Source organism: Giraffa tippelskirchi, chromosome 6, assembly GCF_054371585.1.
Source record: "Giraffa tippelskirchi isolate mGirTip1 chromosome 6, T2T-mGirTip1v1.2.pri, whole genome shotgun sequence".
NCBI lineage: Eukaryota > Metazoa > Chordata > Mammalia > Artiodactyla > Giraffidae > Giraffa > Giraffa tippelskirchi.
In genome coordinates this window covers 45,721,087-45,730,812 of record NC_137280.1, presented here as the reverse complement: position 1 = coordinate 45,730,812, position 9,726 = coordinate 45,721,087, and the positions used below count along the sequence as shown (strand labels likewise).

Here is a 9,726-nt window from a genome sequence, read left to right as displayed (position 1 = left end):
GGGATCGAACCCATGTCTCCCGCATTGCAGATGGGTTCTTTACCAGCTGAGCTATAAGTGAAGCCCAAGAATACTGGAGTGGGTAACCTATCCCTTCTCCAGTGGATCTTCCTGACCCAGGAATTGAACCACGGTCTCCTGCATTACTGGCAAATTCTTTACAAACCGAGCTATCAGGAAAGCTGAGCACTGAAGAATTGATGCTTTTGAACTGTGGTGTTGGAGAAGACTCTTGAGAGTCCCTTGGACTGCAAGGAGATCCAACCAGTCCATCCTAAAGGAAATCAGTCTTGAATATTCATTGGAAGGACTGATGCTGAAGCTGAAACTCCAATACTTTGGCCACCTGATGTGAAGAACTGACTCATTGGTAAAGACCCTGATGCTGGGAAAGATTGAAGGCAGGAGGAAAAGGGGATGACAAAGGATGAGATGATCAGATGGCATCGCTGACTTGATGGACACGAATTTGAGCAAACTCCAGGAGTTGGTAATGGACAGGGAAGCTTGGCATGTTGCAGTCCATGGGGTTGCAAAGAGTCTGACACGACTGAGTGAGTGGACTGAAGTGAACTGAACTGAACTGGGGTAATCTGACTCTTACTACAAAGAGAGTATGGAATGTGATTGGTGTGGATCTCTGCGGTCATTAATGGAGATGCTGTCAGTTGGTAAGATTGGTTTCAAAAAGTAATGTGAGTCCTTGTCTTTATGGAATTTACAAACCAGTAAGAGAGACATATGAACAAAGTTATTAGAAGAGAAAAAGTAAGTCTATCAATAGAGTTAAGTGCACTGTTTCAGTTAAATATAGAAAGAATGAGTCAGAATGAGTCTGTCTGGAAAAGTTAGAGGCACTCACAGAAGAGATCACTATGCTGAATAATGAAGGAAAGTAGAAGCTCTGTAGCTAAATGTAGAAAGAAAAAGGGAATTTTGGGAAGAAAGTATATTCTGTGGAAAGTCACAAAACTGCAGAAGTCTTTTAAGCTCTGTTTGACAGAAGGTAAGGAGTTTGGTAGGGGCTTCTCAGATGGCATTAGTGGTAAAGAACCCATCTGCCAATGCGGGAGACATAAGAGACGTGGGTTCTATCCCTGTGTCAGGAAGATCCCGTGGAGGAGGGCATGGCAACTCTCTCCAGTATTCTTGCCTGGAGAATCCCACGGACAGAGGAGCCTGGTGAGCTATAGTCCATGGGGTTGCAAAGAGTCCAACAGGCCAGAAGCAGCCTAGCATGCATGCATGCAAGGAGTTCGGTATAGTCATAACATAGAATTCATGTGAGAAAGAAACCTCTCTTATAGAGGATAAAATAAAATTCCAATGAAAATAAAGGTAATGGTGATATCATACCATCCAGCAATTAAACAAATTTAAGATTTTGAGGAGTTTCTGCTTGTTTTGGGTTTTACTATTTGAATAGAAATATCTAATTAAAATGGCTTTTAGGTTAACAGCAGCCTGAGGCTGATGCCACATTGAGTGACTAGTACCAAGCAAGGAAACATGTAGTCTTTCTGGCTAAAAGAAAGAAAGGACAGGGTTCAGAGCTATCAGAGACATTGGAGAGGGGGAAATCCTAAAATGGTGCAAGCAAGAGAACGTGATCTCCAAATGCTATGTTCACACTTTGCAAAAGATACCTGGTTGACCCTTATGCATACATGTGAAACTCAATCCAAGAAGCTCAGCGTCGAATATGAGATCAACCAAGTAACTACCTACAAATCAAAATTTGACACTATTTGAAGAAATAAGACAGAACCTAGATTTTCTAAATCATAGAGTTCATAATATGATACAATATGAAATTACTCAGCAAAGAAGAATAGGAAAATATGACCCATTTTTAAAAGTAAATAGAGATTCAACCCATAAATGACTCAGATGTTGGTAATAGTATACAGGATTTTTAAATGGATTTTTATAACTATGCAAATAAGTAAAGAAGAGTGTACTCATAATGAATGAAAAGACAAAATTCAATGAAACATTTAGAATTTAAAATGCAATGTTTGAATTTGAAAGTTACTGAATAGATTTAGCCAAATAATATAGCAAAAGAAAAGTAATCTTGAAGATAAAGCGGTAGAATTTGTCTAATATGAAGAAGTGGGAGGAAAAGAGAGGAGAAAAAGTATGGGCACCTTAGGGATCTGTGAGACATGAATGAAATGTCTAATAGGCGTGTGTAACTGAGTCCCAGGAGAAAAGACTGAGAGAAGAAAACGTGAAAAATGACTGTGACTTCTGCTTCTGGCTCATATGAATGATCCAGCCTTTCCAGTCCTGGGTATTTACCCAAGAAAGATGAAAAGATTGCACATGAATATTTAAAATTAATTTATGTTAATTGGAGAATAATTACAATATTGTGATGTTTTTTGCCATCCATCAACATGAATCAGTCACAGGTATACATATGACCCCCCCATCGTGAACATGAATGTTAAACCTTTGTTTGTAAGGGTCCCAAAGAGTAAACAATCTAAATGTTCATCAACAGGTGAATATATAAACATAATGTAGTACATCCATAAAATAGAACACCATTCAGCACTGTAAAAGATTAGGCTATTAACATACACAATAACATGAATTTCAAAATAATTACCTTTACTGAAAGTGGCTAGACAAAAAGGTGGATACATTGTAGAAATTCATTTGCTTGAAATTCTAGGAAATGCAAAGTAACATATAGTGTTGGAAAGGAGATCAAAGAATTTGTGAATGAGATGAAAGATGGGAAATTACAAAGAGACAGAAGAAAACTTTCTAGGGTAATAGATATGCTCATTATTTTGATTATGTGGTGTTTTCCTGAGTGTATATATATTAAAGTGTATATATAAAATGTATACTTATTATAATAAATACATGCTGATAAGGGTATGCCAATTATACTTCACTAGGCTGTTTGAAAATAATAAGGGAACTCCAAATGTGAAAAAGTAAAATAAAACCAAACTTTGGTTCATCACAATAAAATTACTGAGTCCTGAAAATGAAGAGGAAAATCTTGAAAACATCTAGAGAAAAGTAACACATTCTAACAGATGAACAAGGCTATGGAACAATGTATTTAGAGTTCTGATAGAATAGAAAAAAAAAAATTGACAACTCAAATTTCTATATTCAGCAAAAATGACAAAGACTAAATAAAGGCAACTTTAGATAAGGAAAAGAGAATTCACTGTCAACAGATATGCCCTTGGAGAAATGTTAATGGGAATTCTTCAGGCTGAAAAGAAATGATACTGCATCAAAATTCAAACTTCAGGAAGGAATTAAGTGCACTGAAAAGAAAGAGAGCCTTTTCATAAGACTAGAAGGATCAGTTCATCGGAAAGACAATATTTATAAATGTTTTTCTCTCAGAACAGCTTCAAAATTCATAAAATAATAGTGATGGAATCAAAAGGAGCAATAAAATGATTCTATAATCATAATTGAAGAATTTTTAACACTGTTTTTCAGCGGTTGGTAGAACTATATAAAGAAAATCAGTGAAGACATAGATGGATATGAACAAGCTACCACCACCTTGACATAAATGATATTTTTAGAACATTATTCTCAACAACTACAGAATACACATTCTTTTCAAGAGCACATGATATGTTCACTGCGATAGATCATACACCAGAATCTGCAACAAGTCTTAATAAATTAAAAAAAGCATACAAAATATGTTTTCTGAGTGTAACGATTAAACTAGAAATCAAGAACAATACAACATCTGGGAAAAATCACTGAAAAAATAGAAAACTCCTCTATAGTCTTTAGCAAAGAAATCAACAAAGAAAATAGAAAATATTTTGAAACTGAACAATACTTCAGCAAAAATCATAAAGCTTTTGAAGAGAAATACAGGGTAGTATCTTTGTGATTTATGTGGAAGCAAAGTTCTAAAATCAGAATCAATAACCATAATAGAAAAAACTGATGTTAGACTTGTCAGAATCAAAAACTAATTAACAAAAGACAGCATTAATAAACTGAACAGGCCTACCACAGATCTGACAAAAGTGTATATTGCAAAGCACATACCTGACAAAGGACTGGGATGCAGGGTATGTTAAAAACTCCTATAACTCAATGATAGAAAAGCAGCTTAACAAAAATGAACAAACAATTGAACAGACACGTTAACGCACATGTGAAATGAGCACATAAAAATGTTCAACACCGTTAGTTGTGAAATTACAACTATGTGGACATATCACAACACACATCACTTTTATTTTTATGAGGTTCTAAAATAATAAATCAATCAGTGATGAAAAAAAACTGAACAATGGTCTTCCTGAAATGGTTTTAGAATTTATGATGAGGAAGGGACATAAAGGATCTTTCTGGGATGATAGTGATGTTGTCATAAAGGGCTTTGGATTATACAAATATTTGCATATTTTAGAACTCAGCAACACTTGTGCATTTGATTGTATGTAAATTTTATATCAAAAGAAATAAAAAAGCAAATATTGAACTCTAGATCAAGAATACTCTAGGGCAAGAGCAGTAGGTGAACCAAGAACTTCTAGATGTTCAAGCTGGACGTAGAAAAGGCAGAGGAATTGGAGATCAAATTGCCAACATCCGTTGGATAATAGAAAAAGGAAGAGAATTCCAGAAAAAGACCTACTTCTGCTTCATTGACTACACTAAAGCCTTTGACTGTATGGATCACAATAAACTGTGGAAAATTCTTCAAAAGATGAGAATACCAGTCCACCTTACATGCCTCCTGAGAAATCTGTATGCAAGTCAAGAAGCAAAAGTTAGAACTGGACATGAAAAAACAGACTGGTTCCAAATTGGGAAAGGAGTACATCAAGGCTGTATATTGTCACCCTGCTTAATATATCATGCGAAATGCCAGGCTGGATGAAGCACAAGCTGGAGTCAAGGTTGACAGGAGAAATATCAGTAACCTCAAATGTGCAGAGGACACCATCCTTATGGCAGAAAGCAAAGAGGAACTAAAGAGCCTCTTGATGAAAGTGAAAGAGGAGTGTGAAAAAGCTGCCTTAAAACTCAACATTCAAAAAACTAAGATCATGGCATCCGGTCCCATTACTTCAGGGCAAATAGATGGGGAAACAAAGGAAACAATGACAGACTTTATTTTCTTGGGCTGCAGAATCACTGCAGATGGTGACTGCAGTTAAGAAATTAAAAGATGCTTGCTCCTTGGAAGAAAAGCCATGACAAACTTAGGGTATTAAGAAACAGAGACATTACTTTGCCAAGAAAAGTCCATATAGTTAAAGCTATAGTTTTTCCATTAGTCATGTGTGGATGTGAGAGTTGGGCCATAAAGAAAGCTGAGCACCAAAGAATTGACACTTTTGAACTGTGGTATTGGATAAGACTCTTGAGAGACCCTTGGACTGCAAGGAGATCAAACAAGTTCATCCTAAAGGAAATCAGCCCTGAATATTCATTGGAAGGACTAATGCTGAAGCTGAAACTCCAATATTTTGGCCACCTGGTGCAAAGAACTGTCTCATATGAAAAGACCTTAATGCTGGGAAAGATTGAAGGCAGGAGGAGAAGGTGACAACAGAGGACAAGATGATTGGATGGCATCACCGACTTGATGGACATGAGTTTGAGGAAGCTCTGGGAGATGGTGAAGGACAGGAAAGCCCTGGCATGCTGCAGTCCATGGGGTCTCAGAGTTAGACATGACTGAGCAACTGAACAATAACAACAGGGCAAGAGTGCTGAAGTACCTGGGGTACTTGAATTGTATACACTTGTTTGCAACTTACTGTAAAATGCATAAAAACATATGGTTTATCAAAGTAAGAATAAATATGTGAAAAAGCAAGGGTTAATGTTAATACAGGAATCTCTGTGGTTGATATATTGGCAATTTACTCTAAAATTCAGTTTTGCTATATATTTCAAAAGTTTGATTAAAAATTTTTTTCAAAATCTCAAGTGCCAGAGTCAACATCTTTAGAGAAAAGAGAAAGCATGCATTTGGGTACCCTGGGCCTGCAGGAGTGCCAGGGCTGGAAGGGTCTGTGCTGGTGGCTAAGACTATACTAGGGATCTTAGAAGCATTGCTAACATGTATGACATTCAAAAAGCCACTAACCAACTCCTGGATGTGAACTTTCATGAAAATCAGAGATCTATTCAAGCAACAGAAAGTGGTTTCAGAAATGAGTGTGAGTCTCTCCAAGTCACTATTAGAGCCAATAGCAAGGAGAGATAAGAAAGCCTTCCTCAGTGATCAGTGCAAAGAAATAGAGGAAAACAATAGAATGGGAAAGACTAGAACTCTCTTCAAGAAAATTAGAGATACCAAGGAAACATTTCATGCAACGATGGGCTAAATAAAGGACAGAAATGGTATGGACCTAACAGAAGCAGAAGATATTAAGAAGAGGTGGCAAGAATACACAGAAGAACTATACAAAAAATATCTTCACAACCCAGATAATCACGAGGGTGTGATCACTCACCTAGAGCCAGACATCCTGGAATGTGAAGTCAAGTGGGCCTTAGGAAGCACCACTACGAACAAAGCTAGTGGAGGTGATGGAATTCCAGTTGAAATATTTCAAATCCTCAAAGATGATGCTGTGAAAGTGCTGCACTCAATATGTCAGCAAATTTGGAAAACTCAGCAGTGGCCGCAGGACCGGAAAAGGTCAGTTTTCATTCCAATCCCAAAGAAAGGCAATGCCAAAGAATGCTGAAACTACCGCACAATTGCACTCATCTCACATGCTAGTAAAGTAATGCTCAAAATTCTCTAAGCCAGGCTTCAGCAATATGTGAACCATGAACTTCCACATGTTCAAGCTGGCTTTTGAAAAGGCAGAGGAACCAGAGATCATATTGCCAACACCTGCTGGATCATCGAAAAAGCAAGAGTTCCAGAAAAACATCTATTTCTGCTTTATTGACTATGCCAAAGCCTTTGACTGTGTGGATCACAATAAACTGTGGAAAATTCTGTAAGAGATGGGCATACCAGACCCCTGACCTGCCTCTTGAGAATACTGTATGCAGGTCAGGAAGCAACAGTTAGAACTGGACATGGAACAACAGACTGGTTCCAAATAGGAAAAGGAGTATGTCAAGGCTGTATATTGTCACCCTGCTTATTTAACTTATATGCAGAGTACATCATGAGAAACACTGGGCTGGAAGAAGCACAAGCTGGAATCAAGACTGCCGGGAGAAATATCAATAACCTCAGATATGCAGATGATACCACCCTTATGGCAGAAAGTGAAGAAGAACTAAAGAGCCTCCTGATGAAAGTGAAAGAGAGTGAAAAAGTTGGCTTAAAGCTCAATGTTCAGAAAACTAAGATCATGGCATCTGATCTCATCACTTCATGGCAAATAGATGGGGAAATAGTGGAAACAGTGGCTGACTTTATTTTGGGGGGCTCTAAAATCATCGCTGATGGTGATTGCAGCCATGAAATTAAAAGACGCTTACTCCTTGGAAGGAAAGTTATGACCAACCTAGACAGCATATTAAAAAGCAGAGACATTACTTTGCCAACAAAGGTTCGTCTAGTCAAGGCTATGGTTTTTCCAGTAGTCATATATGGATGTGAGAGTTGGACTATAAAGAACGCTGAGCACCGAAGAATTGATACTTTTGAACTGTGGTGTTGGAGAAGACTCTTGAGAGTCCCTTGGACAGCAAGCGGATTCAACCAGTCCATCCTAAAGGAGATCAGTCCTGGGTGTTCATTGGAAGGACTGATGTTGAAGCTGAAACTCCAATTCTTTGGCCACCTGATGCGAAAAGCTGACTCATTTGAAAAGACCCTGATGCTGGGAAAGATTGAGGGCAGGAGGAGAATGGGACGACAGAGGATGAGATGGTTGGATGGCATCACTGACTCAATGGACATGAGTTTGGGTAAACTCCGGGAGTTGGTGATGAACAGAGAGGCCTGGCTTGCTGCAGTTTGTGGGGTCACAAAGAGTCAGACATGACTGAGCAACTGAACTGAACTGAAGTGTACTGACAGGTTTTGAAGAAACAGGGGCAGATATAGTGAGAGAGAAATTCAGGTCATCATGCAAAATCAGCAAAGACCAAACAAGATGTACTTTGATGTTGCAGTGAGAAGTCTGGCTCAGGTTCATTGTCTGAGATCAGTTGATAACTTACTTGTGGTTGTTCAGGAGTTTAAAGATCCATTTCAAAAGGTTTTAAAAAAAGGAAATTCTAAAGCATTTTAAAGACTTGACTGGGAAACGCCTGCACTCAGACCTTTTGAAAGTATGGAAAGTTGCCACCTGTTTCAAGGGAAAAAAAGTGCAAAAAGATAAATCAGAATTCAAGTAAAAGGAAGATCAATAATCGACGAGGAGACAAGATAGTTATAGTTGAGAAAGATGTTAAAAAACAATTCACTAACAATGCCTTCGATTCATATCTTAGACTAGTATGAAAACCCACCCATCAAAGAGGAGATACCAACAGTAGTAGGTGATGATTTGGCACCTTGCAAATATGAGACTGATGGAAGTTCAAAAGAAGAAACTGGTCCTTAACAGCTGAAGTTTAGTGTCCCATCCAACACTGGGGGAGGGAAACATAGCTTTACCTCAATGCAACCACAAAAGATTTTGTTCAAGATTATTTTACCTTTGGGAAGGTCATGGGCACGCTGCTATATTTAAAGTGGATAACCAACAAAATCCTATTGTATAGCACATGGAACTCTGCTCATTGATATGTGTCAGCCTGGATGGGAGGGAGGTTTGCGGGGAGAATGTTGTTGTTGTTCAGTCACTCAGTTGTGTCCAACTCTCTGTGATCCCATGGACTGCAGCACGTCAGGCTTCCCTGTACTTCACCATTTCCCAGAATTAGCTGAAGCTTATGTCCACTGAGCCAGTGACACCATTCAAGCATCCAGTCCTCTGTCATCCCCTTCTCGTCCTGCCCTCAATCTTTTCCAGCATCAGGGTCTTTTCCGGTGAGTAGGCTTTTCGCATCAGATGGCCAAAAGTATTGAAGTTTCAGCTTCAGCATCAGTCCTTCCAGTGAATATTCAGGGTTGATTTCCTTCAGGATTGACTAGGGGAGAATGGATACACCTATATATATGGCTGGTTCCCTTTACTGTTCACGTGAAACTATCACAACGTTGTTAATTGGCTATACCTGAATACAAAATGTTTTTGGTGTTTAAAAATAAGTTTTTTAAAAAAAGAAAAAAAGATTATTTTAAGTGGAAGGCTGACATAATCGATTTTGATGTGGAAGTTCTTTTGAATATTCATGATAATGAAATCACCATGGGTTTTACATTGAGAGGAGTCTCCACCAAAGAAATATCACACATTTTGAATCTACAGCTCTCAGCTCTTCTCTTGCCAGTGGATGCTCAGGCTGTGTTCCGCATACCCTCCTGATATAACAGTTCATCCAATGTGTGGAAGAGGGGTGGGATCAATAGAGAGGGCTACTAAATGATCTCACTGTTATTATACTGTTCATAATAATAAACAGTAGTTCAATGGCTGTGATGAGAGCAGCATGTGAGTGAGTGAGTGAAAGTCGCTCAGTTGTGTCCGACTCTTTGTGACCCCATGGACTGTATAGTCCATGGAATTCTCCAGGCCAGAATACTGGAGTGACTAGCCTTTCCCTTCTCCAGGGGGTCTTTCCAACCCAGGGATGGAACCCAGGTCTCCATCCATCTCATTTTGGGGATCAAGAGCCAAA

General features: G+C 38.5%; 1 pseudogene; it reads left to right on the top strand.

The window, feature by feature from the left end:
* Nucleotides 1–6,085: 6,085 nt before the first annotated feature.
* On the top strand, nucleotides 6,086–9,513 carry LOC145509309 (tRNA (guanine(6)-N(2))-methyltransferase THUMP3 pseudogene; annotated as a pseudogene).
* Nucleotides 9,514–9,726: the final 213 nt, after the last annotated feature.